We start from the raw sequence: 11,283 nt of genomic DNA, 5'->3' as shown, positions 1-11,283 counted from the left end.
AAATAATGATGAAAAGTAATAATTAATAATTGATGGAATAATTATAATATTTATGATAGGTCGGTATGTGAAGAAATTATAATCGGGTCGGATTGCTTCAATTATTTGGATCGCTTGAGCTGCTTAATTGGATATTGCTGATCAGGTAAGATAACTACTCAACTGACTGTTTTATTATATTTCACATGCGTATTGTGGCTGGAAATATACTTGTTATATCGTTGTGGTTGAGTATTGTGGATTATATCCGGTTGATTATTATTATTTATAGTTGCATTCATATAAGAATGGTATTTGCATTAGTTAGCAGATTTATTCTGGCAGACATTACTTATAGTAATGTATAATGGTTATCAGATTTATTCTGGCAGACATTACTTATAGTAATGTATAGTGGTTATCATATTTATTCTGGCAGACGATTATAATCGTGAATTCTCGAGGCAGGCCCCAGGTTGGTCTGCAGGCCATCTGGTGGATATTTATCAACCATGTGTTGAGGCAGACATTATTTTATAGTAATGTAGTGTGTTTTCTCACCTTTGGGTTGAGGCTGCCCCGGCCAGGGATTGGCGGGATGAATGGTGTTGCGAGTGATGAACTCGGCGGAATGGATCTTTTAAGTCACTTCATGTGTATTCATATTGTTATGGTTGTTGTTAGTTATTTCTACTCAACCTCGTGATTGACAGTGTATTCGTGAACACTTGTGATGAACCACAATGGGGAGCAGATTTGACAGGTACTAAAGATTAGCTGACTTGGGAGCTTATGGGAATACGTGAGGATTTGGCCAGTCTACCTAGAAGTCTAGACCACATAGATTATTTAATCACTCTATTTATATTCCGCTACGAGTTGTACATTATTTTATATTAAGTTTTAGTTGGTTAATTTGTAATAAACATCTAATCGCTAAAGTTTTAATTAAAGTACTTTGGTTTGTTGTACTTTGTTATCCACTACCTCGGGAATCCGAGATGGTAACAGTCCTATTTATTTGGGAATGTCTTGCTAAAGGCTCTTAAATAAATGGGGTGTTACAGTTAGTGTATATCTTACAATCTCTAGAAAGATTTAGGTCCCGGAGCCGAGTCGTCTAGACTGTACAACACCTACAAGTCGACTTAGTCACCCCCCCCCCCATTCAACTCTATGCATGGTCTAACAAGGCTCGAGTTGGTTTATGTCTTACAAGCCTAATTGAAAAGATAAGATATGGGTAACAAATGCAAGGTTTCATAGTCTAGCATTTAATCAAACATAACATGTGCATAGGTTGAAATCACAACAAGCAAGAAATTTAATTATGAGAACATATTGGATTAAGCATAGATCAATCCCCATGTTTGTTTCCCCTAATTCCCCATTAACCCTAGCTAAAGGACTACTCACTCATGATCAAGTTTAACATGCTAATAAAGTTGTCAATCATACTAAGAAAGCAAAAAATGATGAATAAATTATGTGATTAACAATAATTAAACAAAGGTAAAAAAGGATTAAACCTATGGAGATGATCCAAATAATAAAGCAAAGAATAATAGAAGTACTTGATGATTGATGGAAGGTTGTCAATCCTCCAATAAACCCAAATAATCTTCTAATTACCCAACTAAAACTAAGAAGAATTGAGAAATTAAGGAAAGATTAAGATGTAATTAATATTGAAATGTGTATTACAACTTTGATTAAGGCTAAATTAATAGAGGATTATTATAAGATTAAGATAGGATTAAGAGTTGATGATAATCTAGGTAGTACAATAGGGTGTTTATACTAAAATTAAGTACAAGGATTAGGGTTACTAAGGGCTTAAATGACTATTAAGACCCTAAATGAAACCTAACAATCTTGCTAATCCCGAGGGACATGCGCGGATCACGCTGTAAGTCCCACTGGAATCCGCTCGTCCTCGCCTGATGCACGGCTGGTCCTGTAAGAACATCCGCTCGGAACAGCATGGAGACGCTCGGATCCTGGCTCTGGGACGCTTGTCCTGAACTCAGGACGCTCGGATCGTGGCACAGGGTTCTTTCTTGTTTGGCTCTTTAACAATCCGCGGGGATCGTGTTGGGGATGCAAGGATCTTTTCATCATTGCCCATTTTACTTTATTCATTTGCTTAGGCCTCTAGTGTCGGTCTCCTCTTTGATGCTTGGTCATTATATTCGATCTATTTAGCTCAATTTTGCTCCATAAATGCAAGGTTAGTGGTCGGTCCGCTTTGAGCTTAGATTTCCGTTACTTGTCGTTAGGAGCACCTATACCAAAACAATATTTATAACTTCACAAACAACTCTACTACTAGTAAATAGGCAAGTAAACGTTGGATCCCAAGGGACGGGTATTGATGTAGGATTTTCGATTGCAAGTAGTGGTGTCTAGGGGTGTCACAATTTGGGTTGAGATAAGAAGATCACTAAACTAAATAACAATAAGGTAAACAAGCAAGATGACTAAAATGAGATGTAAACAATTGATTAAAAGCACTAGGGTGTCATGGGTTCATAGGTGATTCATGGGAATTGATCACACAAACATATTCTCAAATTATAAGCAAGCAATTATTGTTGTGATAGGATCGAGTTGGTTTATATCTTACAATCCTAGGAAGGTTTGGGTCCCGGAGCCGAATCGATTAGATTGTACAACACCTACAAGTCGACTTAATCCTCCCTACTCAACTATATGCATGGTCTAATGAGACTCGAGTTGGTTTATGTCTTACAAGTCTCATTGAAAAGGTAAGTGATGGGTAAAAAATGCAAGGATTCATAGGCTCGCATTTCATGAAACATAACATGTGCATAAGTTGAGATCACAACAAGCAAGCAAATAAATTATGTGAACATATTAAATTAAGCATGAATCATCCCCCATGTTGGTTTCCCCTATTTCCCATTAACCCTAGTTAAGGAAACTACTCACTCATTATCAAGTTTGACATGTTAACAAGGTTGTCAATCATATTAACAAAGCAAAACATGATGAATAAATGAAGATGATTAACAATAATTAAAAAGGGATTAAGAGAATTATACCTAATGATGATTCCAAAATAATAATGCAAAGAATAATAGAAGTACTTGATGATTGATGGAAGGTTGTCAATCTCCCAATAAACCCAAATAATCTTCAATTACCCAAAATAAAATATGAACAATAGAGAAATTAAGGAAATGAGATTTGTATTAAGACTTGATTAGAAGTTGATTACAAGATTAAAGAGAGATTAGAATAATATAAACTACACTAAAGATTGATAAGAAGAACATGATAATCTAATTAGACTAATAGGGTATTTATATTGGGGATTAGGTGCACAAATTAGGGTTACTAAGGGCTTAAATGACGATTAAGTCCTCGAGGAATCGCTCCTCTCAAGAAAAGATGTGGGTCTCCTTTTAGCTAGTCTTTCAAAAATATGCGCATCTCGAATGAAGAAAGAAGAGGACGTGTTGCACTGGAGAACAATCCGAGCGTCCAAAAGGTCGGGACGAGCGGATTGTGTAGGTGTTGGACGAGCGGCCTGGCAGCTTGGACGAGCGGCTTGGGGAGCTGCTGGACGGGCGTCCTGATAGGTGAGACGCTCGGATCCCAGTCCAGCTTCTTTTCTTCTTTTCTTCTTCCAACAATCCTCCGGGATTTTGTCGGGGATGCAAAGATCTTCTTCATCATTGCCCATCTACTACATTATGTACAAAGACCTTCTAGTCTTGTCTTCTCTTTGATGCTTGGTCGTTAGGTTCGATCAATTTAGCTCTATTTTGCCATGAAAATGCAAGGTTTGAACTCCTCTCCTACCAAGGAAACAAAAACTCAAAGAATATGCAAAACAAAGGACTAAAGATAGTAAATGACCCAAATATGCACTAAAAAGCTTAGGAACGAGGCTAATTCGGGGACAAAATATGCTCAAATATTGATCACATCAAATATCCCCAAACCGAACCTTTGCTCGTCCCGAGTAAAGAGGTGACAAAACTAGGACCCTTATTTAAACTATCCTACTAATATTGCCGATATGAGACAATTAGCGGGTCTCACTCCGCCCCTTCAACTCACAACAAGACAACCATGAGGTAGGATGCCTTCTTGCAAGGCAAGGTGGGTCTTGCCAAAATGGCGACACATCCAATCATTAAAGCACACAAAACAAGTAATGGATGCATCTACAAAAGAATAGCCACTTTCCTCATCTAAGTGGTGGAAGTTATCTAAAGGGAAAGCAATTCAAGGGTACACACTCCTTCATAGATATGGTTTCTTCAAACTACTAAGCCTAGAAGGATACCAATAAATCACCTTCAAGTTGTGTCAAGCTAGGGTACCTTTGTCCTCAATCGTTAAATGCTTTTGTCAAGAATAGACTCCCTATGGTGTTAGAAACACTGGAGGATCGCGGAATTCCCCTTCTTGCCTAGACAAGAAGAAGGGTAAATCCCCTCTCTAGCATGCACAAAAATGGATACGATGGATAAAGGGATCAATAGTATTTGAGTTTCATTTGGGAGTTTGCTTTTGTTGTTGTTTTTCCCCCCAATTTCTTGTGGCATTTGACATTTTGAGAACACTTTCTTTTTGCCATTTTATTTGATTTTTGGCATTTTAATACTTGACAACTTTCAACTTTTTGCCTTTTCTTTTCAACATTTTCAAAGTCACCCCAATTAGTAAAGAGAGTGCCTTATATTTGAAGCATATGAGTCTATTTTTGCTCCTCTTTTATTTTGATGCATTTGCAAACTTTTTGACATTTCATTTCATTTCTTGAACTCAAATTTGAATAGTTTTTGTGCTCATTCCCTTTGATGACAAAATGTATGGTAGAACATGGAAGAATGATAGTTGAATGGTTTCAAGGGTCACCTTGGAATAAACGGTAGCCAAGGAGTTATCACACCACAAGGTACTCTTGACTAGGCCTTAATCCATGGGTCAAAGGATACTAGTATGACACATCCTAGGGTGTTTTACAAGTATTCTAACAAGCAAAGTCTTAAGAAGAAAAAGCATCTACTAGGGCCTTTATACACTTGTCAAGCTTCCCAAATAGACGGTTTCACAAAATTTTTCCTAAACGCAACTATATGCCATGATGCAACTAACATTTATACATCCTAATGCATATGCTTCTACCAACTAGTATGCCAAATAATCTAAATGCAATCCTAAATTCACATTGTTTATACCGCATCAATCAAAATAAAGCCACACAGTCATTTACATAAAGAGGAAAAAGGAGATTGGAAAGATCATACCATGCGGTCTTCAATATCCTCATGTCTCGGATGTGGCGTAGTCAATCAATGTGAAAAAGGATGAACAAACACAATATATACAAGACTATACTACAAAGGAAATGAACTTGTTTTTGGATTTTCAATTTTTCAATTTTTTTGGATTTTTCGAAATTTTTGATTTTTTTGGATTTTGTATAAAAGTCAAGTTAGAATTTCCCATCCCCACACTAGTATGGGCATTGTCCTCAATGACCAATACGATAGAAAATAATGCAATGAATATGCATGATTTCTTAACTAAATGCAAACTACACTAAGCTACACTACATGATGCATGTGTTTTTGTTATGGTGGAGAGCATAATTTGAATTATCTCCCAATGCATATGCATGGACTTCCCCAAACCAAAATAGACATTATTTCAAATGTCATGAATTTCGGGGGAGTTCATGCACATGGAATGCAATGCATGAAACTAAAGATTGTCATTTTGGATTTTACAAGTCGGGAACAAAGATAAAGAACACCTTAATGAAGCCAAGGTGTTAGTCCTCCAATGTTGCTAGGACTCCACAAAATGATCAAGATAAAATAAAAAACAAGAGAAGTAGACAAACCATAAGGGAGGTGTAAGAATGTAGGAGCCTCCAAAGTTTGCTAATCCTCACCCATCGTATCATCATCATCATCATCATCATCATCATCATCATCATCTTCCTCTCTTGAGGCATCATCAACCTCCATAGATGTGGAATCATGTCCACTCTCACTTTCACTTGCTTGTTCTTCCTCACTTTCCTCTTCCTCTTCTTGGACTTCTTATTCTCCTCCTTCTTGGTCACCACCCTCTTCAACAACCATCTCCTCTCCACCCGGTCTACCACCATTAGGAATGCTAGGAAAGAATACTTCCTTATCCGCCCAACTAGGCAAAGGACAAGACGGATCAAGAAGTCCTTGCCTAGCTAGATGTAGGAGGGGCGAATATTGGGCTTTGTAAGCATCCACTCTATCATTGTACGCTTGCTTATGCATTTCCCTCATGAGTAGAGTCAAGTAATCATTTCCCACTTCGACATCTTAGGTTTTGAACTCGTGGTATTCAAATGGGTAAGGTGGGATGATAATGGAGGAGGAGGGCTCGACAATTTCACCCCTTTGTTGTTGAATGATATACTCGGTCTCTTCGGAGAGTGGGAGAAGGTAGTTCGGTCGATGAACATTCAATCGGCAAATTTTGGAAGGCAAGGTGAAGGATCTAGCTTCATTTGTTAACCACCCATATTTGTTGTCAAGAGTATCGTGCTTGACCCACTTAAACTTGTGAATCATGGTGTCCATATCAATAAGATGACCTCCTTTAACCGGGACATAAGTGTTGTTGTTGAAATTCCGGTTGAAATGCCTAGCCAAATGGGTAACTAGTCCTCCATTGACAATAAAGGCGGTGCCTTCTTTGCCACAATCGACATTAAGCCATCGTTCAAACAAAAGTCTTAGGGCATTGTATGGCTTGGTAAATTCCCTCCCAATGTTCAAGGTCGACTCAAGAAGAATACAATCGAGCTTGATAAGATGATTTGTGCCATTTATAGCTATCAAAGTATTCCCAATGACCTTATGCCATACTCTAATGCCCGGATGGTGGACTAGGAGAGCACGACAATCATGAAAGCGTATGAATTTCTTTCCGTAAATTGCCATCCAAAGAGAAGCGGGGTCATACTTGATAGGAGTCTTTGTATATTTCGGGTTATCATTAAGGCCTAATATCTTACCCAATTCGCCATAAGTTATGCATCTATCAACATTTTCAAGACGAAACTCGATGTTGGTTCGAGTCTCCACCCTTCTGATTTTCAAAGAACTTAAAAATTCCAAGGTGAGGGAGGGATATGTCAATTCTTTCATTGTAAACAATTTACCCAATCCAATAGACTCAAAGAAGGTTTTAGTTTGTTCAAGAACACCCAACTTTGACAATGCATATTCACAAATAAACTTAGTAGGCTTGATGGTTTTCTTAGCAAAGAGAATGAATTTCTCCCTATGAGAGCCGGAAGTGAAAATTACCTCCGGATAATTGGATAATTGTTCAATGACCTGAGTTGTTGATGTTGTAGCTTCCATAGGGGGATCTTGTTGTTGAACCTCCAACCTTGCCTCATGGACTACCAATGCCTTTGAAAAATGTTTTGCTTGAAGAGCTAGTTGCCTTTTGGAAAGTGTCTTCTTTTGGGGTGCCTTGTTGCCTCCTTTAGTTCTTGCCATTCTCCTTTGCTTGATTACACCAATGAAAGATTGAAATCTTCAATTTTTAGTGATACCCAAATCGATTTAGGATGAAAAGAATGTTGCATTGTATCTTGAAAATAGACTCAAAACTTGAAGATTTTGGTGTTTGAATCACTTGTTTTTGCAAAAGGAGTGATTAATTTTTGTTGTGAGGAAGTTTGGATTTGATTTGGTTGAGTTTGGTTGAGGAAATTTGATTTTGTTGATGGAGAGGATGAGGGTTTTGGGATTTTTTGGGTTTTGGGTAGTGTTTGTATGTTTGAAGAAATGAGAATGAATGGGAGAAGAGGGCTTTAGAAGAGCCGTTATATTTGAAACTGCAGGGGAAGACGAGCGGATCAGGTGTCGGGACGCTCGTATTCTTCAAGGTTTGGCTCAGGAAAAGACGCCACAGGACGAGCGTCTTTCTGGAAAGACGAGCGGATTCTTTGTGGAAAGACGAGCGTCTTTCTGGCTGGACGCTCAGATTCCTTTACAGAGAAAATCCCAGAATTTTGCAGCAAAAAGACGAGCGTCGTTTGTGAAGGACGGCCGTCCAGAATAAGACGAGCGGATTCTTAGCTGAGACGCTCAGATTCATTGTCAGACCAGGTCTTTGTTTTCTGCAGCTCTACCAGACGAGCGTCTGGTGACTTGGACGCTCGGGTTTCTTCAGGACGAGTGGATTGTCCATTTGGCGGCTCGGATTCTTCCTTAACCACACGGATTCAGGTCCATCCGTGGGTACTTCGTAACCCGTGTCATTTTCACTCTTCAATCCTCGTGTTCTTCATTGTAGGGGCACTACAAAGGCATAAATAGCCTAGGCAATTGCTATCCCCACACTAAGGTAAAGCATTACACATCAATAAAATCATAAGTCCCTCCCTCACTTCTCTCAAAATGATGAATATCTTGATCAAGGCAAAAATATAAATCCAAAATGACAAAAATGCAATGTAATAATTGAAATGCAAGTTAAGGAGTTAGAATATTTACAAATGGTGGTTTCGGGAGGACTCCACCAAACTCTCATCCAATGTGAGATGTCAAGGGGGCATGTTCAAGGTGTTGTTGATGTTACTCAACACCTTGAAGAAGTAGTCGAAAGCTTGCTCATTATCATGATAAAGGTCCTGAATAGATTTTTGAACTTGTTGTTCTCCATGATGGTCTTGGTTCATAGCATTACCAATATAGGGATTGAATATCCCTTCAAACTCATCATCCCAAAGACCGCAAACTTCGTCTACTTGATCACTAAAAATTTCTTGAGTTGATGGAGACAACTCTCCTTCTTTCTTGTCTTGGCCAATGAGGCCATCTTCTTCACTTGTCATGGGTGAGCTTTTCAAGCTCTCATTGTTGCTATTTCCTTGTTCCTTTGATGGAGCATCATCCACTTTCTTTTTCCATTAAAATTCCAACTTCTTCCTATCATCCTTCCGACTATAGTGATCAACCATAAAACATGGCTCATGCAATCGGGGAACTCTCATGGTCTTGTCAAGATTAAAAGTGATAGTTTCATCTCCCACTTTAAGGGTGAGTTCTCCATACTTTACATCGATCACCGCTCCCGCGGTGAGCAAGAAAGGTCTCCTTAAGATAATAGGAATGTTGGAGTCTTCTTCCATGTCAACAATAACGAAATCCACCGGGATGAAGAATTTTCCATTTCTCACGGGAACATCTTCCCATACCCCTAAAGGTGTCTTTGTTGATCTATCCGCCATTTGAAGCGTGATGGTGGTATATTTGAGTTCTCCCATTCCTAGCCTCTTGCTAACCGAATATGGCATGACACTAAACCTAGCCCCAAGGTCACATAAAGCTTTGTTGATTGTAGTGTCACCAATAGTGCATGGAATGGAGAAACTTCCCGGATCCTTAAGTTTTGGAGGTGAACTCCCTTGAAGGATGGCACTACTCACATTAGTGAAGGCAATAGTCTCAAGCTTCCGGATTGATTTCTTCTTTGTAAGGATGCCCTTCATGTACTTTGCATAGGCCGGAACGTGATTGATCAATTTCGTGAAAGAAATCGAGACTTCTAAATTCTTCACAATTTCCATGAATTTTCTAAGTTGGTCATCAAACTTAGGCTTAGCTTGATGACTCGGGAATGGAAGTCTAATCACAATGGGCTCCTTCTCTTTGGCCTTATCTTCACTTTTCTTTGAAACTTCCTGATTGGTGGGTTCTTCTTCCTTAGAGTTTTGCACAACTCTTTCCTTGTCACTAGCCTCTACAACTTCATCCTCAACTTGCTTCTTTGGCCCTTCATATCTTGTACCACTCCTCAAGTGAATGGCACTAACCATTTCATGTCTTGGGGGATTACTTTGAGGTGGTAATTGCCCCTTTTGTCTTTGAGAGCTTGAAGATGCTAGTTGGGTCATTTGAGTTTCCAACATTTTTGTGCGGGCTAGGATGTTGTTGATGGTGATGTCTTTTGCTTGGCTATATTTTTGCATTTGAGTGAAAAATTCTTGTTGATTCTTTTGCATTTGGAGGACCGCTTTTTGAACATCAAAACCTTGGTCATTTTGTTGATTGTATGGAGTTTGATTTTGATAACCTTGGTTTTGGTTGAAAAAGGGTCTTTGATTTTGGTTTCTCATGGGAGGTGGGGTGTATGTTGGTTGAGAGTTTTGAACATTTTGGCTTTTGTATGAGAGATTTGGGTGGAATTTGGTGTTTTCATTGTAATAGTTGGAATAAGGGGTAACACTTTTGTATGCTTGAAAAGCATTCACTTGCTCATTTGTTCCCCTACATTCACTTTGGTCATGTCCCAAAGTTCCACAGTTCTCACATATCCCACTTGGGATTGATGAAGATGCCACCATGGCATTAACATGATGCTTTGGTGATTTTGAGGCTTCTTCAAACTTAGCCATAACTTTTTCAAACTTCAAGTTGATGGTATCAATATGAGCACTAAGTTGACCACCCAATTGAGTAATAGAGTCCACTTCATGCTTTCCTCCTCTAGTAGCCTTGCAAGGTCTACTATATTGTGAATTATGGACCGCCATATCCTCAATCTTGTTCCAAGTTTGATTATCCTCAACTTCTGTGAACATACCATTTGATCCCATGTTGAGAATGTTTCTTGAGTCTTCATAAAGACCATTCCAAAATTGTTGTACCAAGAACCACTCGCTAAGTCCATGATGAGGACATGAGCGACAAATTCCTTTGAATCGCTCCCAAGCTTCATACAAAGATTCTTCGTCCCTTTACTTAAAGCCGTAATTTGAGCTCTAAGCATGTTAGTCTTTTCCGGATGGTAGAATTTTTTGTAGAAAGCTAGAGCCAACTTCTTCCAAGAGTCAATTCCATGAGAAGCCTTATCAAGGCTCTTCAACCATTGTTCCGCGGTACCAATTAGAGAAAAAGGAAATAAGACCCATCGAATTTGGTCTTGAGTCACTCCGGTTTGTCAAATCGCATCACAATGGTCACAAAAAGTCTCCATGTGAGAATGAGGGTCTTCACTAGGCATCCCCCCAAATTGGCTTCTTTCGACTAATTGGATAAATGCGGATTTTGCAATAAAATTTCCGGTTAAGTGTTGTAGTGTGGGAGTTCCATTGGGTAGGTTCTCCTCGGTTGGTACGGAATGTGATGAAAACTTAGGCATTGTGGGTTGATTGTGTGGTTGATTTTGTGTTGGGTTCTCCTCACCTTCTCTTGCAAAAAGGTTGATGAACTCAATAGTATTTGGTTGAATATCTACAACCTCACCAATACCTCT

The 11,283-nt window shown here is 38.9% G+C and overlaps 1 non-coding gene across 1 annotated transcript; it reads left to right on the top strand.

Annotated features, from left to right (window-relative positions):
* The first annotated feature begins 10,691 nt into the window (after positions 1-10,691).
* Positions 10,692-10,797, top strand: LOC141619446 (small nucleolar RNA R71). Its single transcript, XR_012531708.1, has one exon. It is a non-coding gene; the product is annotated as a small nucleolar RNA R71 (small nucleolar RNA).
* Positions 10,798-11,283: the final 486 nt, after the last annotated feature.

Source organism: Silene latifolia, chromosome 1, assembly GCF_048544455.1.
Source record: "Silene latifolia isolate original U9 population chromosome 1, ASM4854445v1, whole genome shotgun sequence".
Lineage (NCBI taxonomy): Eukaryota > Viridiplantae > Streptophyta > Magnoliopsida > Caryophyllales > Caryophyllaceae > Silene > Silene latifolia.
The sequence above is the reverse complement of the archived record's forward strand: the minus strand, read 5'-3'. Positions and strand labels throughout refer to the sequence as shown.